Raw genomic sequence first — 27,386 nt, 5'->3', positions numbered from 1 at the left:
CTTTCAGAAATACTTCCACTGATACAACCAACCAGGAGCAGAGGACTACCAGCACATGTAACAAATGGCAACAAAACAATCCTTCACAATCCAGCAGTCATTGATCTGCTCGAGAACCTGATCCTCACCAGGGTCTTCACGAACCAAAAACCTTCCCCATTCAGCATTTAGGCATGAGAGAAAATGGAGCAGTCAGGCAATCCTATAGATAAAATGAAACTAAAAATAAAGAGTAGGCAGAGAACACAGCCTGCTACGGCATATAGAAAAAAATATTGTCAGATCAGTAATTAATCTCTGGACCAACCTCTCCCTGTGGAAATGGGGGCTCAGAAGAAGCTGTATAATTCACACAACCGTTTGTTAAGTGAGATTGGATGAACAGTTCACGTCCCTTTTTTTTTCCTCTTGACAACTGAAGACATCCTACATGGCTCTTATTTTAGTGATAGGGTTTATATGGCAATATTTTTTTCAGTTAAAGAAATGTTCAGTTCACATTTAAGCTATGATAGACACAGGTTCTGTGCCTTTTTTGCCACCTTTACTTCGAGGTGCAAACTCTCGCATGGGTCTGTCAGGTTCCTGATTTTAGTGGTCTGCTCTCTGACATTAGTCCAGGAGACAGCTGTTAACCCAGGGGACCAAGGTACCAACGACTCAGTGTAACACAGGTTATCCTTCATCCTGCACTACCGAAGTGATGGGGCTCCTAGGACAAAATCTTTCCCTTTATGTGGTCTTCACAGATCACCTTGGTACACATCTGACCCCTGAGACTGAAAAAAAAGTAGATGAGGACAGCGATGGCACCATCCTTGCTGGACTTACTACATCTAGAAGAACTTTAGAGGATACTTGGAAGGATTAGAAGGAGCTAAGAAAAATCTTCATTTATCAGTGTAAAACATGATGAAAATAGCTGAGGAATAGCATTACTCAGAGCAGTAAATTTTATTCTGAGGGGAAGGAGACTAAGTGATGATGCGGACATTACAGCTATGGATTTGTTTTACACAGTGAGAAAAAACACAGGGCTGCACCCACGCATCTTAAGATCCAGGCTGCCCTTATTTAATAAAATTTGAATTTGCAAGAGGAAATGTATAAAAATTCTCTCTACTTTCTTCCTTTTGAGATATTTATGTTATCTCAAATCTATTACGAATTTCCTCTATTTCTATGTCGTAGATGGAGAGACCAGAAAAAGTAATTAAAACAGACGCAGTTCAATATTATGACATGATTATTTGTATTTAATGTCACCTTGGTTATTTCTATGTTTCCAAGAATTTTACATAGGTTGCTGATGGTGTTAAGTAGGATCTGTCTTTAAAAAATTAAGAATGGCAAATATAATATCAGCGTTTAAGAAATAAAAGCCATAATGCCAAATAAAAAACAATTAATGGATAACAGCTTTGGCATTTGATGATGTCCTAATCCTCCCGTTTAGCAGATGATCATCCAGAAAGCTATGGAGATTCAGCTCTCTCTTCAGTACGAAGGCATTATATGAAAACAAAAAAACAATAAACCCCAACAACTTGCATTTTAATGATCATTGCGTTATCTATAGTGGACGTCATTAAAATTGTGTTGACTGGGTTAGAAAATTTGTGTTTACCCAGTAAAATAATTTGCACAGCACCTGACCTTTGCCTATTAATAGAAATTTTAATGACGTCCACTATAGATAACGCAACAATCAGCATGTGTTTTAATTTAACATTTTTGCCTCCAGGCTTGATCATTTAACATGAAGCTAGAAGACAAAGTTCAAGATGTAGTGCCCCAGTGAATTTTCAGTTTTAAATCACAGTGATTGAGCAACTAGTTACACCTACAATTTATCTGTCTCATAGATGCAAATTAATCCTCTTAAGACTGCCAAAAGAGGATGGGTAATTTTATGCAGAGATGATAGAAAATATCAATTACATCTGTGAAATATACATTTGTAAAATTGCAAACTTGAGTACACAAATCCGAGTAAATCTGCTCAATATACGACCTGTGAGAATACACCACCGTAGCTCAACATACGCCGGCTTTCGTCGAACTTTCTAAAACCTCCTACAGTTCTGCAACTTTGCAATCATTTCAGGGTAAGACCCAAACTCTTTACACACCTTCAAGGAGAATGGAGACATTAACTCTAATCTCAGGTGTTAGTTTGTAGAGGAAACCGGTTTCTGATGCAACTTGCACTTCAGAAGTGAACCAAAGTTGTGTCAATGGACAGAATAAATCAAGCAAAGAAAAGAATATTGTTAATTTTAGATCTGTTTAAACACATACGAAGACTTGATTACCAAGGCTTACAGGAAACGCTTTTTGTGAAGTATCTCTAGATATCTGCAGAAGGTTTTTTTCTCTTTTTTTTTCCCCAAATATCAGGAACCAACGTGAGGAAATTAAAATTTGAATCTTCAGCTGCCTTGTTCATATTCTAAGGTTTTTATGAGGAATAATTTGCAAAACTATAATTACCTGTTAAAAGAAACCTGCAGAGTTTAGACAATTCTAACCACAGAAATACTATAAAAATTCCGAAAGGCAAGTCCTTTGTCGTCAGGATATCTCAAGTCTTTCGTGTTTTTATCTAATGATCAAAAGCTGCCCAGCCTTGGGGTATCCAAATTATCCACCCCAGTCGGCTGTAGCGGTGTGATTCTGGCTTGTATCCCGTCCCAGCAAGCAGGACAAGCCCACACGGTGCGTGCCGGGGGGCACAACTCCCCGTCTGTCCGAAGGGTCACACCCTGCTCTGAGGCTGCTCTGGGAACCACCGTGAGGGGAATGGTAAGGTAAAAGCCCCAACTGGCAATCTGAAAAGCCCCGTTCATTTCCGAACTGCCCTCCCGATCCAAAGGGCAACGCTAATGCAGGGGGGTTCGGTGAAGTCTGAAGGTTTGCTAGCGCAGAGGGGGTTGTGAGGGGGTTTGTGTGCATGAACATGTACATGAGACAGATTATCAGGTTCCTGGAAGGCTTACAGTCATGTGTTTTGTCATAAATCGTTTTACACCAGAGGATACACGGATTTTCCCCGTTAGCATATCCTGATAAGTTCACTCACAGTTGTATTTCAAAGTAGAACGTTCAGATATAACTCACTTCAACAAATACATGTGTATTGGCAGTGAATGAGGAAAAAAAAAAGGGGGGGGGGGGCAAGTAGCTGAGTCATTAGAAATCTTTTCCCTAGAACAAGCTCTCACCATCTCTTCTTTTGTTTGTAGAGATGCACTATGGAGACATATCTTAAAAATTAGTTTAAAATGTTAATGGAAGTGAAATTGGAAGATAATCTCTGTTGGCCACACCAATTCCTGCCAGCACCATAGGCAGGATCAACAACTAAGGATCAAATTGCCTTGGAGAAACAGACATCTGATAAAAAAATTAATTTCTTTTGAAAATTAGGCTGAATGAACTTTGCGAACTGCAGAACACAGTCCAAATCCCGACTCCTTTTACGAGCTATCCTGGATGCACAACCTTAGAATCTAAATGGATGCACCTATAAGGGAGGTTCAAAAGAGAAAGGAGCCAGCTGATGGAAATCTCAATTAAATATACTCTAACTGTATCTAGACACCTATTATTGCAACGGTGTATGCTTAAACATGTATGTTACTGAGGAAAATCTTCTGTATTTATAAACTATAGCTTGTTATCAGGCGTTTTTAAGCTCCACGCACTAGCTAGATTGCTAACAAGTCTGACACAACTTAATAGACTGTGCAAGCAGAGCCACGAAGCCTCGTGTGCTTCCTTCACACTAAATCGTTCGAAAATACAGCAAGCGTTCTTCATGTACGCTTCGCCTCCAAAGCTTTAATAAATGTGACTCCATGGCACCTTAAATAGCCTGTTAACAGGACAAGCAGATCAGAGACAGCCTTCATGCCAAACAGCCTGTGTGACAGGCAACAACACCACGCACACGCTCTGAATACTCACCCGGCTTTATCATAAACAGCTTCAGGAGCAAAGGCAAGCAAGGCGGCAGGGTGAAATCTGCTCATTCCAAGCAGCCGCAGTACCCAAAGCACACAGCAAGCCTCAAGTAAAACCGTTCGTGGAACAACCATCAGCCACGAGACAGGGCACGGGATGGAATTTGTAAGAAATGCAGTTCATGCCGTGTATACATGTATTTTACATGGTACTAATAATCAGCGTAATATAAGAAGCAACTCCAAACTAGCTGTCTACATTACTGTCTCCAAAAGCAATCACAGTAAAGTAAGATAATCTTCACTATTCTTGGTCTGCCAGAGAGCTCTCCAATTGCTCTATCTAAATGGTTCCGTTTCAATTAAATGGAGAAAAGAAAATAATAGAATTAAGTGCTTCACCATTTACAGTACACGAGTGAATACAATTTACGTAATCTGTGTAGGATCCCCATTAGCAGGTTTCACGGTAAGAAACCACAGTGATTAAATCATTAAATCATACCCAGGAAGAGTGAGCATTCCCATCGATACAGGAAGCCTTGATGAGATTTCAAACAATTACAGCCATGAATATGGTGCTTTTATGAGTAGCAAGGATTCTGAAGGTAGAAAAGGTTTTAAAAATAGGGTGTTTTTTTTTAAAAAAAAGACAATATGCGTGCACACACACACACACTATTTTTACCCTACTATGTTTCACTTTCTCTTTGGTTCGTTAACACTGACACAATTTGCATCCACTTTCAGTCATGATATCCAGCTGACCCTTTTCCAAACGTTTAACAAGTTCAGCTCCGAAGATTACTCGTCTTCTGTGCTTTCAGTCATGTTAAAGACTTGCTGTGCACAAGATGGTACTTCCAAAGCTTCATTTCTGACTGGTTTTCCGAGGACGCTGGAAACCGCTTCCCAGCCCCTCTACCTGCAGACTTTGCCTGAACAACACGCGTGAATATCCAGGTGATCTCACTCGATGCTCATCTGTTTTTTTCCAGAAAGAGTTTTTCAGTTTACCCCTTAAGGTGTGAATTTGCCACTCGCTATGTTTTATCCCCAAGGCTTGAACCTAACTGAAAGCTCAACAAGGCACAACCTTTCCAAACTTTTCAGAGTGAAGACAATCCTGGCCAGTTAATTCCCAAGGCAGCCTTTTAGAGCAGCTTTTAGCTTCTCCACACTGCTTTGATTAGTCAGCTAGCCTTCGGAAGGGCTGGAAGTGTCTGACCACCTCGAATGCATGAATATAAACAGAATAAGTAGTTGTCGACTCTGCCTTCTCTCTGCCCAAACAGCCTGACCCAACTGAAATGCTGACATCTCACTGCCCAGGTCTTTCCACCATTGTCCGCACCAGGAGATCATGAACTTTGAAAATGACAGATCAAAAAGTAACCATATCCCTTCTTTTCCCTTGCTTCTATTTGTGTGCCAAAAGCAGACTCATAAATCATTATTACATTTCACAGTCAGGTCCCCCTGCCCCAATTCCCCCCTCTCCCCCTGTTTTGTTCCCCCGTGACAGTCATTTTTCTGACCTGGTGCTGCCACACGTTCCTATCTTCAACACGTTCCCCACCGAGTCACACTAAACCGACTTCATGCTGAACTGCACCTTGATCAGCCGCAGAATTTAGACATTTTAGTACACATAACGCTCAGAAGTCCAAGTGCTGGGGCTTCAGCATGCATCTTCTGTGGCTGTTTGCTTTTCAGAACAAGCCCAGTGAGTTCATTAAGACTTGTAAAAATAAAAAATCCCTGTCTTGGAACACTGGCAAGCGTCAGTCAGCTTACACGCTGAAAAAGCCTTGTCCCTTTGATCAGCTCCAGCAATGAACTTTCCTCAAAATAGTCTAGTTCTTTTGGAAGAAAAAGAAGGAGAAAAAAGAGTTTTGCACTCCATTGTAAATATTTTCTTTGGAGCAGGAAACTAACTAGAATGTTCAAAGCATTTGTCTTTCAAGGGGAGTTTCACAGAGGCAGATTTAGGCAGAAAAATACATAAATGGCAACAGAATAACTGCAAATATTGGGAGAAGGGGAAGTATTTTTGCTACAGTTTTAGGAAATGGTTCTTAAATCCCTTTCTTTCAGAGAAATTAGCTGTATTAATGAGGACTAGTGCCTCTGGTAGCAGATTTCAGTATCAGCTGACTAAATCCTTAGTAGGTTCCATGCATTAGGTAAATAAAGGAGACCTCTGATCATTTCCAGAGCTTCTTAAACGAAACCAGTGCGTGTGAGAATGTTCAGAGGGACTCTGTAACCGCTCTATCACTGCATGCAAGAAGGTAGGCTGGCACACCGCAGCCTCCCCACTGTAAACCTAAGAAACCCTTGTGAATTTAGCCAGACTCGACTGCAGGATTTTTCACAGGGAAAAGAGCAATGGGATTCTAGCTAAACTGCCATACAAAAGCATAGGCAAATGTTTAAAATCTCTGCACTAATGTCAGTATTACATAGGGTTTGCAGCACTCATCTTCAAATGTATCGACTATTTTTTTCTATCAGTTATCTGTACATATGAAAGTAGAAAAAAATACAGTTTGCACCTATTGCTATCAACTACCGCAGTTTCAAAATACTGTCTTCTATAAAAAATTTTAGACAGAAAGTTCAGAACAGAAAAGTAAAATTGACTTAAGCATTTAACTATTTTGCCGTAATCTTTGTCCTACACATTTATGTCTTAGAAAACATGAACGGTTTTATAAATATAGCTATTACTAACCTAATAAAACAGACTGTGCCAAATGGAAAATAAAGCCTGTATAAAAACGTAGACAGGTACTCAGGAGAGATGATACTTCATTGATCTCCCCAAAATATGCTTGCCTGTATAAAACACAGCAGTTAACACTGCTTTATATGATTCATAAGAGACTACGTGGCCATGAAAATAATGCTGGCAAATGATGCTTTTAGGGAACAGTAAGTTGAAGGTCCAATGGTTCCTGCTAGCTTAGAGGACAGTAAAACAAATATTATCCTATTCTCCACATTTGTCATAGGGACACTTTGAAAGTTAATCCAAATTAACAAGAGGTATCAGTTTAAATTGCATTCATTAAACAGTATTAAATCTTGATATTGACACTCTAAAGATTAGAAATGTGGTCATGTTACTGCAGCCTAACAAGCCAAGCCACAGTAACAAGCTTTGTACGTACTCGTGCATTATAAAATGTGAGGTAAGATAAATTAATTTAGACCTGTTAACTGAATATATTTAATATCACATTTGCTGCATACTAAAAGCATATGCACAAAGAAGTACTGCAGCTAAGCTCATCCCTAGGAACTAATTAGTAAATGCCTATCAACAAATATTAAGACTCACTCCGACCACTGCAATTAACTCTTTTCACACCTAGCCTCTAGAATATCTCTCAGGTATGAGGACTCCAAGGACATAACATCAAATTCCTCACCCCAAAGTCTCTTTCACCTGTAAAATAAATGCTGTCTTGTCATTTAATAATGGTATAGACATGAAACGGCCAAACAACCTCACCCCCTCTGCTTTCCAGCATCTACAGTTTGATGCTCCTTGAGTCTGCTGGTCTCAGGCCCAGCATCTGCTGGTAGAAAGATGTGTGGAGTTACCCAATACCTAATTCAGATGATTCTGGAACAGTTTTAAATAGTTCATCATTACCTAACATTGTTCCTTGTAAAGCAGGCCGCCTTATAATGCAATACTCAAACTTTAAAAAGAACAAAAAGTAAAGAATAGCACAATGATTAACAGTAGAACCTGCAATCAGTTCAGAGAAAGTCAATTTTTTAAAATGATTGCACGTACATTATCTCTCAAATGCAATGAAAAGTGCACAAACTGGCACTGTGAACCAAGAGCTATACTCACTTACTGCAAATCTCAGTCATTAGTGGGAAAAAGATAATGTATTATGGATAACACCCAGCTAAAGTAAGTCTAAGCGATCCTTTGAGCGGGTATTTAAGTTCACGACTGCTTGCTTTAAAAGTAACAGGTTATTTTCATTAAGACACATATCTAGAGGAAAGGAAATGCCTTTTTAGAAGGTCTCAGATTTACTCGTAGGCATACAAAGTTCTAAACATCAAGGGGAAAAAAAAATCAGTTCTGAGTGACTGTTGTGATTTGTACTGCTTTGCGGCGACAGCTCTCAGCCTTCCTCTGGAAAAGGGAGTGACGGGGCAGACGACAGAACGAAGCCCTTTCCTGGAAACCAGCTGAGACTGGTGAGCCACACAGCCTCTGTGTAGCAGCTCCCTGGCTTCACCTGGATCCAAGGATCTCCCCCGACTCGGAGACTCAGTAAGCAGCGTCAAGCCAGGGTTTATGAAGCCGCCGAGCACACCTAAATGCTGTGACTGATGAGCGTTCTCGTGCATCGAAGTTTTTAACCTTTTGTGCTCCTGAGGCTAGTGACACCGCTTAGTCCTTGCTGTGTCCTTGCTGAGGACCACGATGTTCCCTATTTTCTGAAACCACGCCACCAGATAAACTTGTGCATAAAGATGAATTTATTAATTACTTCCCTTTATGTAACCCCACACCGTCCCTTGAGGAAACAGAAAACTTTTCTCTTTTTAAGTTAATATATCCTGGAGGATCTCACCTCCACAGACACACTCAAACCACATGAAATCAGTTAAAATGTCATGATTTGGAAGGAGCAACATCTAATAGTTAAATGTAAAATGTTTAATGAAGAGAAATAGGTTTCATTTTGAAGGCTTTATAATCCATGCTATCACTATATTGGTTAAATCAAAACATAGCCTTTGTAGAACTCGTATTATTTGTGTCCTGAAATACTATGTTTTACTTTAATCCCACATCCTGTATTTTCACTAGAAAAGAAGTTACCAATGCAAGGGCATTGGTAGATTTCTTCCTGTTCCTGTCTATTTAGGGAATCACAATCTTCAAAAATGTCTAAGTGTAATAATTGCTACAGAGTATTTGAGGATTGTTATTGTCCTTCCATGATACAAACAGTCATTTCATCCTGAAGCAATACGTTGGCTCCCTAACTAGATGGCTTGCCTCTGCAGACGAAAGAACCTGCAAAGACCACTGATAATTGGTTCTCTCAAGTAGAAAATGAGACCGTCAGAGGAAGCTTAAGGGGGCAGGTAAACCTAAACAACTAAAACCAAGCAAGTGTTCCTATCTTATCGGTACAGGTTTTTCTCTCCACAGGTAAATCTCTGGTTTTCCTTGACTGAAAGTAAAGACCAGTGAAATAGTATTTGCCGACTGCCAAAATAAATTTCTCCCTTCCAATTTCCATACAGAGTAACTCCACAGGCATATGCGTGTGCATGTACTAATATATACACATATTCTTCAAGAGTTGTCCTTGTAGCTGGGCATCGCTTTCTATTTCTAATTCCAGACTCCAATGAAGCATTCAGGTTTTTTAAAGTATTTGACAGAATACCTGTTTAAGATATAACGACATCTATTCTCTAGAACCTCTTCAGTGTGTTGGGAAAAGAACATCTATACCTGTGTACGCCCATAGAGGTGACCCTTTCTTCACTACCAGGTCTCTTCACCCCTATTTAAAAACCACATTCACCCTGGCACCGAGTCCTCCATCGGCAGTTACATGTTAATAAAGCCTCAGCTTTACTAGATTTCTTATTTTTAAAGTGTCACCATTTCTCCAGTAATTAAATTATTTCAGAACTCCTACGGTGTAATTTTATTAACTGTTAACAGTAGTCAGCTTCAGGAGACATCCCTTTTGCATAAGCTTTCTTAAATTTTTAATTACCATCAAGCGATAAGATTAACTGGTTTGTGCTTTTTGATATTAATGCACGAAACCAATCAAGCAAAAGAATCCTAAGGCAGCCAGTATTCTTTCCTTTCTTTCACACAAAAAGCAAATCGGACCATTAAATTATCTTCTATGCTTAAAAAATAAACTTGGGAAGAAATCGGAAGCACTAACAGAATCACTGTCGCAGAACTACAGGATCACTTCTAAAGTGCTTTGATTTGATCAACAGCCAGGAATCTTGCTCCATAGATCAAGATGACTTTTGTATACTTCGGAAGTGCCACGCTTGAGGGAATCTACTTTTCTAACTCAGTTTTAGCAAATAAAGAGGCTTGTTACAATAGCTTCAAATGAAGCCTGAAAATGCTTAGCAATTTGCTTGTCTGAACATTGAGATCGTTTCTTCAAAAGGCTAAAAATTAAAACTGTGGGAAGTCAGAGCAACTCCCAAAACGCAGTACTTTAGTAGAAAATACTATGAGAAATGAAATTTATAGTTTGAATAGCGCTTGGCCTGCAGATAAGAAACCTGAATTCCACTGGAAATAGGCAGTGGACTAGATACGGACTGAGAAGAAATTAAAGTGAAATATCGCCGAAGTGCAAGGGAAGGAGTCCTCATGGACAGACACAATATAGCAGAGAAGAGAGGTCACACCACGCTATAAAGGCAGAAATGAAAGATCAAGCGTTAAAACAGCACGGACTGGCCCTGTGCACAGAGCAGAACCCTGGACAGAAGTGCCATTTCGTGAAATTTCAGCGGTAACAGGTTTAACTAGGGAAGAAAAGTAATAAAGAAGGCAAACGCTTTCACCTGCAAGCCTTAAGTAAGGATCACTTTAAGTTGTGAGGAGTAGGTCACTGCAAAGCACGACAACGTCCAGCACAGCAAAGGCTTGCTTTGCTCGGTTGAGGTTGCTGATCCTTCACAAGTACGTATGCCAACACCAGTGTAGAGTTACCGGTAAAAGGTCAAATCTCCACCACCACCAAACAACGGCTGTTCTGGAAGCAGACATACAGAAAAGGAAGCTCGTGTTCATTGAGCCCTGCTCTCCAAGTGACCTGACAAAACCCAGCATTTTGTAGCTCCATGACCACCGCTCCCTGTGTACACAGCAAACGACGGACCCTGAGCCTGACCATCACCTCTCGATAAACTGGACCAACACTGGAGCAACTGTAGACCTAAACCAGGTATACCTAGACAAACGTACGTCTGTAGAAACAGCAGTCTCTCTGTACTCACGAAGTAGCCTCACTGCAAATAATCCTCCAAATATAGATGTTTACATATTGAGAATTAATAACCAGTCCAATATATATTTTCAAATTATTCAGAAAAAAAGAACCTTGTCATTCCACCAAACAAATAGATTTCTTATAGCAAATATAACCCAATGGATCTTCACAGCTGGCCCAAATCATTACATTTCCATTAACTTTAATGGAGAAACTTCAACTTCCATTACTGGGACCAAATATAGTTAATATACCTGTCATGCATGATGTGTCTCCTATATACCTTTCAGGTAAAAATATTCAGCCTAGATTTCATGTAAAACCATGAAAATATCCCAATCTGCCATTATGAAATCAAAAAGTAACACCGCAAACAAAACGTGGAAGAAAACGCGAATCGCTTTAAGAAGGGAAAAACTCTTGCAACGCAACACGTAATTAACAGATGTTACATTTACGAATATAACAAGCAGCAAAAGAGTAGGAAACATGCGGCAACGTCTGCTTTGATAGATGAGAACAAAGCAAAAAGTTAAGCCTGAGCTCCTTTTTCCTCTGTTCTCACCTGCTCGCATCCACGGTGAGACCTGACGCGCTTGTCTTTAACCACCACGACGCCAGACGAAAAACCTCCCCAGAAGAGAGCCAAAGGCAAAGCAGCAAAGCAGAGAGCAGCTCCCCAGCAATGGCTGGGCGAGCCCAGACTCACCCTTGGCCGACCGGCCTCCGCCTCGGGCTGCTGCGGCCGCCGACCCCACGCTGCGTCGCTGCCGGCTGCCAGCACGCACCTGGAGGAAGAAACAAAACGACAAAAAAAATCAATAAGGATGTGCTAATCTGGAGCATCTCTCCTGTGAGGAAAGGCTGAGGGAGCTGGGCTTGTTCAGCCCAAAGAAGAGAAGGCTGAGAGGGGACCTCACAAATTCCTATAAATATCTGCAGGGTGGGTGTCAGGAGGACGGGGCCAGACTCTTTCCAGTGGTGCCCAGCGACAGGACAAGGGGCAACGGGCACAAACTGAAGCAGAGGAAGTTCCAGCTGAACCCGAGGAAGAACTTCTTCCCTCTGAGGGTGACGGAGCACTGGCACAGGCTGCCCAGGGAGGCTGTGGAGTCTCCTTCTCTGAAGATATTCAAGACCCGACGGGAGGGGAAGGCAGAACTGTGGCAAACCCAGAGCTGCCCGCTCCACCCCGTGCGCCACACGGCAACACCGATTCCCGTGGAGGGTGGAGAACTCCGGCATCGGGAGAGCCAAAGCCCCAAGCGCCGCTCAAGCGACAGGAGAAGAACCATGGCCAGGCCAGCCTGAAGCAGCACAGCTAGGGGTTGCTGCAGCAAAGTCTCCTCACAGACCGACCCCCCAGCTAAACCCCACTGCGCCCATAAAAAGAAGTTTCTGAAAACAACTTCTGCAAACCCTTCTTTGACAAACTGTAAGCATATCAAAAGCACGCAAGAGAAAAAACACAATCTGTTAGGAGCTGACTTCCATTTTGTAAGAGGAACAGATGTTTTATTGTAATTAAAGCTCATCTTTTTTGTACAAGGTGACTCTTGGAGCACGCGTCTACTCCAAGTAAACAAGCCTACTGCATTGCTTTCACACAAATGCTGATGATCCACGGTTTTCTTGTAAACCTAGCTTATGCTAGAAGAATTACTTTAAAAAAAAAAATCTCTATTTCAGCTCATGTGGTTTTTCATTCTCTTGCTTACTCTCCCAGCTAAGCCCTAAATAATTACTTTTACTTTGTATGTCTTGAATATTTATGGAAACTTCCTTCCTATAATATAAAAATGAAGTGCAGAGATCTGAGATTAGTAACCAAATGAACCCAACATTGAGTTGATTAAAACCTGCTTAGCAGCAGCGTACCGCATTGTCACACTCGTATAAGCAATTTTACATAGTTAGAACTATCCAATTACTTTTTCAAATATATTAGTGAAGCGCTGTAAACAGTGCAATGTGCTAGTTTAAACAACGCACAGTAAAACACGTGTACGGTTAAGTAAATCGCCGCGTCAAGCTCTGGCTCTCTTCTAGCAATTATCATGTCAAAGTCAGGTCAAGGTCAAGTTCAAATGGGGACTGGAGGAGGTTCGCAAGTGGGAACCTACCGGGTCACGTTCGTGAGCACAGAAACCTTGGGCAGGAAGAAAAAATGAGTGTCACCTTGTCGGACAACTCTTCTGTCCCACCAGAGAATTCACCGAGTAAAACAAGGTGCACGTTTCTGAACGCTATTTATCTTGGAACTGCTTTCTTCGGGGCTTTGAGTTTTCTATCATCGTTATAAAATTATATTCTTCTATGTGGACTTTAGATTAACATCACTCAACAGGAATTCTTGTGCTAACAGAAAACCACAAAATTAATGTGACAGTACCCTTAACGTGGGTCATGCACTGGCGGCAAACTAGCAAGACTTGTTCGGCAAGCGATCAACAACCACATCTGCAGGCTAAATTTAACCATCTAAGCAGTGCCTGCCCAGCAAGATAAAGATGCTACCACTGACGACACCTGCACAAGAGCTAGTAGGAAAAGGAGGCTGATAGGTTACTCCTCACCAAAACTATGAGCAGAATCCTGCAAACCTATGAATTTCTGGAGCTGTGGCGTGCTGACGTACCTCTCCCCAGCTTAGGAGAGGCAATTTTCTGTAGACAACGTCAGTCAGTTGATTCAAACCTACATGACAGAGAAAGCACAAACTTGACTGTGAATGTGTGAGTGATTCATTATCCAGAGGAAAGGAGAGCTGCGCTTGACTGCCTACAAACATCACCAACTTGTTTTCTTCCAGTTTTCTGACTATCTGCCACTTTATTTTAGCAAGAATAGCATAACAAAAAGGAGTTGCACTGTTGCTTTCTCTCTCCCCTTTCATTCTCGGCTGGAGGATGCTGTGCACAGCTGACAGTTTTCAAATGAAGCTTTTGTCATGTTTAAGTCAGGGTAACAACAAAGTCAGAACCCAGCTTGCTTCTGTGCTAACAGGAGCCTCCGCCGAATGTTTACTGGTGGAATAGGAATGCTCCTCATTTGGTTTGATGGTTCATCTGGAAGAAATGATGCAACAGACCATTACTCTCCAGAAGTCTGCATCTTAAAACTTTCCATTTCTGTGTGAGTTGCCAGCTGGAATTTTATACACCTGAAATTACTTCAATGCTAAAAGACAATAAATATATGTTAAATCATAAATATTCAAGTCCATCCTCTTTTGTGTGCCTCAGCCTTCTTTTATGTCACAGGGCTTGGCCTGATTGTAGCAGACTTCAGGACAGTGAGGATATTTGGTTCGGCTTCAGTGAATGCTGAGAGCGTTCAGACCAACGCTTCTGCAACTGAAGTGATTTCAAGTGGGTTTACTAATGAATTCTTCATCTAGGTTGATGGAAATGTGCATTAAAAATAGTATTCACTTCTGGGATTAACATTTCAGAAAGAAATAAATAAAATGTTTGAGTTCAGAGCAGAGTAACAAGGGTGACCAAGATTTTTACTTATAATGAAAGATTAAAAGAACTAGTGAAGACAGAGCTCTACTGAGCAATAATTTCGGAGTTCTAATGGTAGTGTAACTTCTCAATAGCAGTCCTTGGAGAGCATACGATAGCGAGGAGGTCAATGAAGTATTTAAAGCAGCTGAATCTAGTAGTAATGAGAAAAAGCCAACAAATAGAAATTCAGAGAGAATGCTGTGAAAAAAATACCAGCGTGGTCTCACTCATGCCATAATCTTCTAGGGGAAGAACAGGGAGAGTGATGGAAACCCCACAGCAATGAAGCTTTTAAAAGTAGGTCTGAAAATAAATGATGAATGAAAACACAATGAAAAATACCCTCTAAGTGAAGTTACCTATTAAGTTACATCTACATCTAAGTTCCAGTGCTGAATACTTAGCTCTATTGTTATTTTAATACTGTTTGTCAATGGTACATCATCATGCTTTACGTTGCGGTGTCATTTTTGAAAACATACCTTTCACAAGTATCTCTGGGAACAATAACCAGCAAAATGTGTGCAATTCGTAATCTAACGTAAATAAACACAATTAAAAAATAAGTCCTTTATTCAAAAATACTCTCTCTCTTCTAAAAAGGTTACCTTTCAGTTTAAACTCCACACTAGTTTTATTACCCTCTCAAAATACCTAATTCTTCAACTGCAAAGGGAGAGGAAAAGTTGGGTGACAAGGACAGTAATTTGCTGTATGGTTTAGTGAAGCAGGAATTTTAACCACTTCTATGTTGGCCATTTTGTTATCAGCAATTGTGTGAACACATCTTATAGTTCTTCTGTCAAAACCATCCAGGTAATTGCTTTTAGCTTCCAGAAGAGCTCACTGAACTACTGAATAATCTCTTAGAATCCTCTGTGTTCTAATACTGCATTCGTACAAGCGGTGTAACACAGGCTGTAGGCTGCCAGCTGCTGTAGGCCAAAGTTCTGCGATCGAGATGCACTGTACAGAAGTAGCCCTCAGATGGACGTGTTTGACAGCTGACTGCTTGCTATGAGTCCTCGTTGATGCTAAACTGTAATGAAATCCTTACGGAAACTTGCAAAAACAATTTTAAAATAATTGAATTCAAAGTTCTGGGGCACAATGTGTTCTCTAGTAAACAAATAAACAAGACCACGAGGAAGGACAAAGATCAAACAAGTAGCTCTTTGCTGCCTTAAGAAGCCGTCACCTCTGAACTAGCTAGACCCACTTCAGAATGCTTTTAGTTCGATAACTGTGGATTGCCAATAATTGCACCAATCCCACCATTCCCCATTAGGAATTCCATTACAAAATGGCTGACTCAACACCCAACACACTGCATCCTTCAAACAGTGTTCAGTTTCATGGATTTGTGTTAGAAAGAAGAAACGAGACAATACTTATAATATTACTAAAATTTAAATGTTAAAAGTCAACAGCTATGGTAGATACATGCCCTTTGGATTTTACTTTTCTATAAACTGTGTTATGAAGATTACTGAAATTAAAAGGATTTGAGCTATCAACTTGGAACTTAACTCCAAAATAAACTTCTTCCAGATTCTGATTCTCTTTCCTTCATTAAAGATAAAATAGAGATAATATGTTAGTAACGCCTCGTTATAGTGGAAGGTCTTCTGTAGGTCTCAAACAGAGAAGAGCAATAATTCTAATCAAGTTCCTCTCTTCATTTTAAGAGGGATCGATAACATTCTGTGTCCAATGAAGACGTGCAGCTGCAACGATGCCAAAGTGAACTTTGCCTTACAGAGGGAAAAAAGGCTTTTCAGAACCAACAGGTCATGCCTCTTCACGAGTGTCTTTAGAAGTCAAATCTGCCAGTGAGAACAGATTTTTCGTGTTTCTGTCTATAAACTTTTGTTTTGGAAAGCAGGATTAAATTATTACTAAACACTGAGTTTTTTCTACGTGATTGGACATTGTCGCTCCACTGACAGAACATTCTGAAATAACAGCCCTGCCTAGATCGTGTCTGTTGTGATTAGAGGTGGTGAAGTGACAAGGAGAACGCTCAGAAATAGGTCGGTCCACACCAAAGCGCACGCTGCATAGTCACCCTTTTCTTTAGTGTTGTTTTAGCACATGGAGTGGGTGTCGGAGACCAGCAGGTGCTCTGCAATTTGGTGTTCATCTGAATAATAACGGCCTCTGTGGTCAGCAGCGTCACTGCTGGATCATAATAATGGATGAGGTCCAATGATCATCCCTTCTCCGCTACCCGAATGGCAGTTACAGCCATTGCCTCACTGGAAACTGCAATCTCTTCTTTATTTGGCACTAAAATTATTAGCTCTTTTAAAGAGTTGTAACATGGATTAATCAATACAAATGCTGTTTATATAGTCCTGGTAATGATCCATTATCCCTTAATCTGATTCTTGAGCTTCCTCAGGGTATGAAGGTTTTTTTCCTTTTTAAATGAATATCATATCTTTAGTAATGGGCACATGGAAAAACTTAAGCAGGCTCTCTCCCCAAGCTATATTACCCAATTCATTTTGTCTTGCAAGACAAGATTCATTTATGGAAAATAATTACATTCAGGAAAGGGAAGTAATAACATAATCATGTATCTACCTAACACAAACAAGTTGAAAGTGAAGTCTGACCTAAGTGTTTGCTGAAATGCTGGGATTTAAAAAAAAAAAAGGTCTGTTTGGGCATGATAAATCATACCACTTGCTAACACACCTCAAATAACCTGGGGAGCGTTAGGATCCGTTCCTAGACGTAACTGTGCAGTATCTGGATTGCAATCAGTACTATATGTGTAATTCCTGAGAACCTGAAAACGATGGGTTGCCTCTACAGGTGTTGAAGTCAACGCTTGGCGTAGTTTGGCTTTGGAGTTCAACTTGACGTTTGTTTTCTCTTTGCAGTTCTGTGATTAATGGTGTCATATGAAGTCATAAACCAAAAAGAAACCGAAGGACCGCACCCAAGCCCTGAACGCAGCACGAGAGGAAGAACAACGCGGTGACCGCAGTAGCTACGTGGCAGGCATCCCACAGCGGTGACCCACACACGCAGCGAGCTCCTGAAGAGGGGCTGAATAGCTAGGGAAGGCTGGGGAAAGCAAAATCAATCAATAAATAAATAATTTAAATCAATGTTGTCTTTTCTTTCAAATCCTTCTCATTCCAGTGGCACTGTTCTGCTAATGGGGCTAACTGGGGCAGCTATTTAGAGTTTTACAGGTCTGCTTTTGAGCAGAGAAGAAATCAACTTACGCGAACATAACTTTTACTGTGATTCAACATTAAACTAGAGAAGAGGGAAACCAGCACATGAATTATCAATCCTTTCAGGAAACGCAGATCAAACTGGCTACTCAAATCATAAAGAACAGTTTATTCTTTAAGAATTAACCCAGATAGGAAATTAAAGTACCAGAGCAAATTTTCTTTGTGCTTAGATTCTCATACTTCCAGGTCTGGTGCCTCTACATAAAAGCATAAATATTTTTATCTCACACTGAGCACTGCTTTGATAAATAGCATTGGAGGTTCTGCATCATAGTGTAACATATGACTTTGCCTTGATTTCCCTGCAAAACTCTTTTAAAACTTTTTTTTTTTTTTGCTTCATCCCTTCTGTATTTAGCAAAAACAGGCAGGGAGAAGAGGGAAAGGGGAAAGAAACAAATACAATCTAGTCCAAAAGCAAAAAGCACCAGAAACCTCGCACACCTAATTTTCAAAGCAATTTCTTGGATTCAATCTCTTTAATATTGGCAGGCTTAATAATGACGAGATGTACGATTATCTCTACCTAGTTAAACATCATTTCTTAAGAGAGTCATCTGGCCCTGAAAGGAGCTGCTGCGGGTTCTTGCGTGACGGCGAGTACGTATCGGTAAGTCTCAGCAAAAGCTATTCACGGTTCTGGTGTTCGGCATGAACAAGAGACAGGTAGAACGACCCTTACTGGTGAGAGGCACCTTCCGACCTATCAGTAAACTGTTCAAAACATAACATTAAGACTATTTGAAATAAAATTTCACAAAGTCATGGAACGGTTGAGGTTAGAAGGGACTTCTGGAGGTCGTGTTATCCAGTCCTCCTGCTACAGCAGGGCCACCTGAAGCCGGTTTCTCGGGGCCATATCTAGATGGCTTCTGAGTATCTCCAAGCACGGAGACTCCACCACCTCTGTGAGCAACTTATTTCAGGGCTTGATCAAAACCTGGGGTTTGTTTTTATTCCTAGATCTTTTCTCAGACTAATTAGATAGTAGCTTAATTAGAACAAGTGCTCTTTCAAAGGTAGAGAATAAAAACATGGTTACTAGGGTTCCTCTTATCTGTGGACATGGAAAGTGGAGTTAAACCGTTTTAACATTAAATATGTAAATGTCTGTAACACCGCCTGCGTCTTGCAGCGAGAAACAGTGTCTTGCAAAATACAATTCAATGCCTTGTTTTAGGTGACAGCACCTGCACAAAGTGGACAGGATTCTAGAAGCGTATTTCTCTACATTCACGTAAGCAGGCTCTAAGCAACTTGCCCAGATGCATACATTTACATTCCAAATACTTCAAATTAGGTCAGCTGAATACGGTGCAACAGTCAAAGGAGACTGAAATCATACAGCAGTACACCTGTGGCATTGCAAAACAACTCCGACATTCACTATAAAACCATTATGGAGACTATATATGCTTATAGGGCTGTATCCAACACAAATTGAGAGGCAAGATTAACATGTTTTTATGAACAGAATTAATAAAACTTTTCTTATTACAAGGTTGTTGCCCTCTGCATACTAATACCTTCCTTGCCCAAGAATAAGAAAATGGCTGCTGTTACAGGTACCATTTTTGGGAAAGTTATGAAGCGCATTTTTCCATTAAGGCAAAAAAGTAAGTGCTTTTAGATTTTCGAAATTTATTTGCTTCTGCGTCACATATAAAATAGCAGTCACATTATTATTATTATTATTATTATTATTATTATTGCAAGCCCACTAATCGAACATTGACCACTTTCCTTAAAACACCTCTCAGTGACACAAAGCGCGCTGTTTATCGCTCTGTTCACGTGCAGAACCTTGCTTCTTCACAGAATCACAGCCCGGTTAAGGTTGGCAGGGCCCTCTGTGGGTCATCTAGCCCAAGCCCCTGCCAAAGCAGGTTCACCTAGAGTAGGCTGCACAGGAACGCATCCTCTCCTGTCCTTTAACTTCATTTGGCATCCACTTTCTACTCAAACTTCACCAAGACTCAGTTCGATGATTTATATACTGGACAAATTAGCAATGTATAATAATTTTTAGTGATGAAAATCAGCTGTGATTATTGACCAAGGCTAGCCATGACTGTGTCAATAACAAACGTGGCAAGACACAATTAAGGCCAGAATAATGTACTTTACAGCAAGCAAGATAATAAGGGCTAAGTATCTCAAATCAATTTCTACTAATAGCCACTGTGACCAAATAATCAAAACTGCTTTACTCACATTTGGGATTCCTTTCTATTAATTTATCATAGATCAACTGTTGTTTCATAAGCAACGCTTAACACTGCCTTCAAAGGAGTCATTTTCAGTTTTCGTTTATCCAGTCAGTGTCCATAAAAGTTCACTGACAAACAAACTTCAAAGGACATTTTGAGTTAATTGATCATGAATTAGCTAAAAGGATAGCTCGCTTGAGCAAGTCTCTTTGCGGGAGAAAGAAAACAGTGGTGGAAGGTAAGAAAATAGATTTTCTAAATTCAAGGAAACTCAGGGAGAAGAAACCCTGACAGTCCCGAGAGACTCCAATCCCGAGCATTTGATTTCTGTCTTTCCAACAAAAAAAAAGATTCAGGTGCCCTAAACAAGTTTCTATGAGGATAAGTGAAATATTCCCTCCTTTCTTCTGTCTACGAGCTACCCATACACAGTCCTAACCCAGGCAAACGCACAGCTGGGATCTACGTCTTGTCTTTGGCCCCCTCTTCGTGTCACCGTGCTCTGGTGGGGCCTTCCTTTAGTGGGACACAACAGTTTGGGGGGGGGGTTGTCCATAACAGCAGTATTATTTTGTTGTTCTGATTTCCAACTACATACACAAAGAAAAGAGAATATATATGGCAACAAATCAGAAGTTTCTCAGTCATTCGTTGCATCTGAAATTTGGTGGTTTGTCAAAACGCCCGGACCTCGGCCGCCCCTCGCCGCTTCGCCCCAGTGGCAGGGGCCACCGATGTGAGGGGACCTTATAAATGCTTATAAATATCTGCAGGGTGGGGGTCAGGAGATGGGGCCAAGCTCTTTTCAGTGGTGTCCAGCGACAGGACAAGGGGCAATGGGCACAAACTGAAGCAGAGGAAGCTCCAGCTGAACATGAGGAAGAACTTCTTCCCTCTGAGGGTGATGGAGCCCTGGCACAGGCTGCCCAGGGAGGTTGTGGAGTCTCCTTCTCTGGAGATATTCAAGATCCGCCTGGACAAGGTCCTGTGCAGCCTGCTGTAGGTGACCCTGCTTTGGCAGGAGGGTTGGACTGGGTGACCCACAGAGGTCCCTTCCAACCCCGACCATTCTGTGATTCTGTGATTCTGTGAGCTGGGCGCAGAGAGGCTGCTGCGGCACGAAGCAGGGAGACGCAGCAAGGCGAGCGAGGGGGGACCAGCGGCTGACCTCGGGCTCTGCCTGTCCTGCCCGCCTGAACACTGCTTGGGGGAAAGACGCAAGCAGGAGCCTCCACACCCCGTCTGCGTACAGCGGCTCAGCGCCTCAGTCCCAAGAGACGAAGGAGCGTTTGCAGCTGTGCCCACTTCTTCAACATTAATGAATCATTAAATATTGTCTCTGGACCTCCCCGACCTTTCAGTGATTAAACAGCCGACCCTACGGCACCAGAGAGTATTTCAGGTCCTCGGAATGAGCACTCTTCGAGATGGGAAAAACGGTGCCTTGCATGTCTTATATGCATTGTATTTAGATTATATATGGATTCCCAACCACCACGGGGTGAGACAACTGCTAAACTCCTACTTTAAATGTCTAAAGCAACGTTTCTTATTCAGGCTTCCAAATCACGAGCATGTGCCAAATGGCCACAACAGGACGGCATGAACGTAGCGAGGGAAGCACTAATTACATTAGCTCTGAAGCTGGCAATTTTGCAGTTAAGATCTTTTCATGATCTTTTCTCCACGTAAACAGAGACAATTTCCCTCTCTTTTCTACAAATCTGAATTATTTGGAATGGAAAAAATATTCCTTCCAAAGTACCTTTCCCATCACTATGTAGATCATTGTTTTCAGAATCAGAACTGTTCTTATTTTATCTACGTTGCGTCTAATAAAGACAAGAAAAGATGCCTTTACTCTCGAGTAAGTGAAATAATATTTCACTTCTAAATTCTTGGTTTAATTGTTTGGTGATTTCTGAGGAAGATGCAATAGATAGAAATAAAAATGTGACTTCCTGGTCAATCCTTTCCTAAAAAAAATAAAATAAAAAAATATACAACCAAACATTCCAGATGGAATGTGTACACATAATCCCCCAGTACACCATCACCTAGCAGGTAGTACGGTCTGCGTGAGGTCTGGAGCGCTCTCACTACGAACTTAAAATTCACCAAGGTGTTCTAATTAGGAAACGATCAGCAAAGACTTTGTGCTACACCAAGTGGAATCGGAGAGGACGGAAGGGAAGGAGGAATGAAAGGTTAAAAGAACATCCTAATTGATGAAGTCTGGGAAAAACCACCCAGAAGTGGAATGTAATTTTAGAAAAACGTAAGCGGTGGAGATAGTGTCAAAGGTGGTTATTGCTTTTTGCACAGCACAGGCGACAGGACAGAAGGCACACGCAGCAAACGGAACCCGGAGCAAGGCAAAGCCCAGGGAGAGGAGGCTTTTCATCACTGCACGTTAATCCGTTTCTGGGAGGTGGAGGTCACTCTTGTCACGGATTTCTGTTTGTCTCGACAATTAGATGCTCTTTGGCAAAAGCAGGTTGCAAACGCCGGCTGAAGCGCTCACAAAATCCCAGTATTAACCTGCAGAATTGCTCTTGTCCTGAAACAGAGTGCCTTCAGGTGACTCGGGTCTCGAGTCACAGGTCGTTCAGCAAACTCCCCAATTACTCCCTCCCTAGTCTCCCACTTGCGTTTTAATGGAAGCTTACGGGGGGAAAGTTTGGTGAGTTTAGTGGCAGGGCTCTCTTTACATTTGAAACTATTCTTTCCAAGCTCTGAAACACACAAAAATGTTACCAAATCACTTTGCAGCTTTTACAGATAACCGCAGGGCAGCAGAACAGGGAGGACCTCCAGGAGATAATTCATACGGGGGAGGGCATTCATCTTAATAGTGCTTAATCAGGAAAGCCAGGACAAGCTAAGATTGTTCTGCTTTACAAGGTCTTTTTTTGATTTGGTTCACCAGGAGAGGGTAATTTAATTTTAAAGGATCAGAGGTTCGGTGAGATAAGTACACTCCTAGGTATTTAATAAAAGTAAAAAAACAGGTGAAAGGAAACTTACTCCTAGTTGATTCCAAGCATCCGTAGAAAGTCACCAGGGAAATGGTTGGATTTCAATTTGTTCTGAAACCAGGGAGGCTACCAAAAGGACTAGGAAGCGTCCCTGCTGAGGCTGAGGGCAGGGCAGGACAGCAGCACGGCGGAGGGTGCCGCTGTCAGTAGTTGTCCACAGCTCTGGTGCCAGCACAGAGTTTCACAGAATGGTCGGGGTTGGAAGGGACCTCTGTGGGTCATCTAGTCCAACCCCCCTGCCCAAGCAGGGTCACCCAGAGCAGGCTGCACAGCACCACATCCAGGTGGGGCTGGAATATCTCCAGAGAAGGAGACTCCACAACCTCCCTGGGCAGCCTGGGCCAGTGCTCCATCACCCTCAGAGGGAAGAAGTTCTTCCTCATGTTCAGTTGGAGCTTCCTCTGCTTCAGTTTGTGCCCGTTGCCCCTTGTCCTGTTGCTGGGCACCACTGGAAAGAGTCTGGCCCCATCCTCCTGACACCCACAAGTTTGGCTTGCTCCAACCCTTCTTGATGAAGGCGCTCTGAACAACAAGGACCCAGACGCCGGTTTACCAAGGTGGCCACATCCCTGAACCAGCTCACGGGTGACGCCGATAGTCGACTGTACACGCAGGCGTTTTGGGAATGCTACAAGCCAGCAGCTCAGGGCTTGCTAATACAATTTCTGGCCAGGTACTTGCTCCACAGAGCATTGTTACATGCAGTAAAACAGCAAAAACACTTCAAAACTTCAAGTTCTGTTCAGAACTTCAAGTTCTCTTGGTGTAAGCAGCAATGTAAGTTCTACCCGGAGCTTAATTTCGCTTAGAAGCCCCAAGTAAGCAGTACGACCGGGTTGATGATGGACACAGCGTCCAGCGGAGCACCGTGAAGACAGCGGAGGGATCAAAGCACCGGTCTCATCAGGGGAGACCTGAGGTCAGGTAGCCTGGCCAAAGGGAGCCTTGGGGGGAACTTGGCAAGAAGACAGAGCCAGGCTCTTCTCAGTGGCCTCCAGTGACAGGACAAGAGGCATCGGGCACAAATTGGAACACAGGAAGTATTGTTTAAACGCCAGGAGAAAGCTTTTCTGTTCTAAGGGTGGTCAAGCACAGAGACTCTCTGGAGCTGCATCTCCGTCCCTGGGGACATTCAGACCGCAGCTGGAGACAGCCCTGCAGCCCCTGCTCACGCCGACCCTGCTCCGAGCGAGGCAGCGTGCGGAGGGCCCCGCACGCTGCCGGGATTCTGCCGCAGTGCAGGGCTCCCGAGGGACAGGGATCTGGAATCCAGCAGAAGGAGCTCTGTACGCTGGATTAAAAGCTCCTCTTCCGTTTGACATCAGCGTCTGAGTCAGAAGGTTCCTCTGGGATCTGTCACAGACATTCTTATCCATGACAACCTCAGTTTATGCCGCAGCGTGGATTGTTTTGAGCAAGACTGGTCAGCTTGGCAAAAGTCAGACTATCTCCTCCAGACTGACACACGTTAAGCAGTAAGTGATGCCGTTGCTGTTCTCCTGAAATCTTCCCACACCTCAGTTTTTGTTCCTGTGCAAGCCCTAACACAGCTCCCTTTTTTGCCAGTATTAGTTTCTCAGTTTGCCCCGAGCCACGGAAACCAAACCATGTCTTGTTTTGCCGCTGTATTCAGGGAGAACCATTTGTACTACAACACTGCTTCTGAATGCTAAACCCGCTGGACTCCTCTCATAAATCTGCTATTTTCCTGTATACAGCAGTGGGTTAGAGAAGCAATTGCCTATGAAAAAAGCCAAGCGCTAAATGACACCAGAACAAAGCAGAGGAAGATGAAGTCGGTATTTCAAGGAATTTTGAAAAGGATTACAGGCAGCATTGCCAGAGCCACAATACATCTTTTTCACAGGCTTCTCGCCCAGACCCTTAGCTACATCACTTCAGCTCTCAAATATATCCATACCTATTCCCTGCCTCGTTCTAGGATGAGAAAAGGGGTCTGACTCAAGTACCACCAACTTGGGAATAAGGAAACCAGAGCAGTCCTACCTGTAAAGAATCCATTCTGTCTGTAAAAGACAATTTCTTAACAGAAATTCAGCCAAATTGTGTTCAAAGGTCTGGCTAGCCACGTCTAATATAAATAAAAGACAGATATAGAAAACAAACATGAAGGCACGAAGCAAGAACAAGCAAGTGAACAACAGGTCTATTTCAGAAGTCTGTGTTTTCTATTCAGTAAGGAAGTTTTTAAAAAGTAAGCAAAAATGATGTCATGAGACCAACACGCAGTCGGAGAGGGCTCAGAATACCGACCTGGCCAGCAGTACTGCCGTATCCAGAGTCCCCGGGACAGGTAAGGAGGTGACATGAGCAAGCCTCAAAACTGCTTTAAGCCTTTCTGCAAAGCAGGGGAGGTCTCAAACCCTTCTGCGAGAGTTGTGCTCCCACTCTCGCCCAGCGAGTTCCAGCATTCCCAGCCCACCCTCGCCCAGGGCCCGCGGCTGCCGGCACAGCACGTACGAGCCATCAGAAAATCGCGGCTTCTCTAAGCGTGGCTGTGATTGCCATGCAGGTGAAAACTGGACTTCAAAGTATTTTATAGACAAATAAACAGAGATACGTTACGATGTCATTCCAGAGTTATTAAATCTTTGCATGAGATGGTGTATACATGCTGTATGGACTTAGAACCTGCTTCAACGTGAAAAAGAGTCGTAAGTCGTTCTACAGTAAGATCTAGAGATCCAATTCTAAAACTAAACATTCAGTATTTAAGTTAGTCCAAATCTTTTCGTAGGAGATCTTGAAAAAAGATATAAAGCTATCCATAGCTTAGCATCTAATAAAAAAGCTTTTGAAAGAAATCCTAGAGAAATATTATATTGAGTCATTCTAATAAAAACTGTCAAATCTTAAAATATTTTCATTCAACACCATCACATTTTTTTATGCATTTGATGTTGATTCAGAAACAAGTGTTTTGGTGTTGTCAGTCTAAAGTTTAACTCACCTCATCTATCTTTAGTTATTTCTAAGCAAGGCAACATAGCAAAGGGTACAAAAAAATGAGAGAAGTTAAAAAAGGGGAAAATCAAAGTGAACAGGACAAAAATTATAGTTCTCTCACTAGAGGCCTTTCCCTACAGACCTTTTCAGACTTGTGAAATCACAATTTAACTTCTGGTCTCCGTGGAGTTGCTCTGGTTTTGGGTTTTGGTGGGGTTTTTTTGCAGGGGCGTGGGGTGGTAGGGTGTGTTTTGTTTTTCTTTCTAGGGGTGAAACAACAGAAAAGAACTTGACCAGCCTCAACTATTTCTTTTTCCTCACTCCTACACCCCTTAATCTCTGTACTGATATTTAGAGGCAAGACAGGGTGAGCCAGATGAACCAGAGCCATGTTCTTTCTCTTCCCACACACCCGAGAGCCCCGGAGCGCTGCTTCCTTGCCAACTGAAGACACCTGAACTCTGTCTTTTTTCCCAAGCCCGCCTTCACCTGTGCCCAGAGAGCGCAGACCAAAAGCCATCAGCAAAGCTGTTCTACATCCAGGCTTCCTGAGCTGGAGACAACACCTTTCTCCTGCATGCAACTGCAAAATAATGGCCATTTCCAACTCCTGCAGCTGGCTCAACAGAGGAAATTTAAAATACACATGCGAGTCTGGGAATATTTTATTGCTAAAAATTCCGCCCCCCATCCCCAATGAAAAAAAATCAGACCTTCACCTAGAGTTCTGTTTGCAGAGCAAACATTAGATTACTATTCCCTAGCAATAACCAACAACAAATCTAAGTAATGAATATATTTTATGACATTGCTGCTGTTGCATTCATCTCGGGAGCGTTAGAATGTCTGTATGAATTTTGCAGTCACGTCTTCATGTGAAGAAGTAATTTACAGCCTAGAGAAGAACACGGAACTGGAACCAGTTTAAACTTCATCAGAAGAAACTGCAAATATTTAGCAGAGCCTCGTCTCTCACTTTGTGGATAAACATAGGCACTGGTCATTATAGTAGATTAGGATGGAATGTTCCTTTCCTTTCAGCTATACGCACATGTTTTTCTTTCGATGTAGTACAGAAGACAATTTTGTTGATGAAGCAGCAGTGTTTAAATATATGATTTGGGAACGAATATGTGAACGCAGCCGATTTATTTTTAGGGAAAGGAATTCAAACGTTCTGCTTTCTACAGTGTAATTGTTAGTGACTCGTACATTCTCTGACAACGACGTGCAAAGAAGATGCCTTCAGAGGCTATTCTGCGCTCTCGTGTTCTCACTCCTACCACTTTGGACAAATGGTGCAGAAGGGATTTGGCTCAACTTGAGCCATAAACTGTAACAACAACTGTTTTTGCTGTCTAAAGATAATTAAAACCTTCCACAGTGACTATTACTACTTTGTT

Source organism: Opisthocomus hoazin, chromosome 9, assembly GCF_030867145.1.
Source record: "Opisthocomus hoazin isolate bOpiHoa1 chromosome 9, bOpiHoa1.hap1, whole genome shotgun sequence".
Lineage (NCBI taxonomy): Eukaryota > Metazoa > Chordata > Aves > Opisthocomiformes > Opisthocomidae > Opisthocomus > Opisthocomus hoazin.
This window is presented reverse-complemented; position numbering follows the sequence as displayed.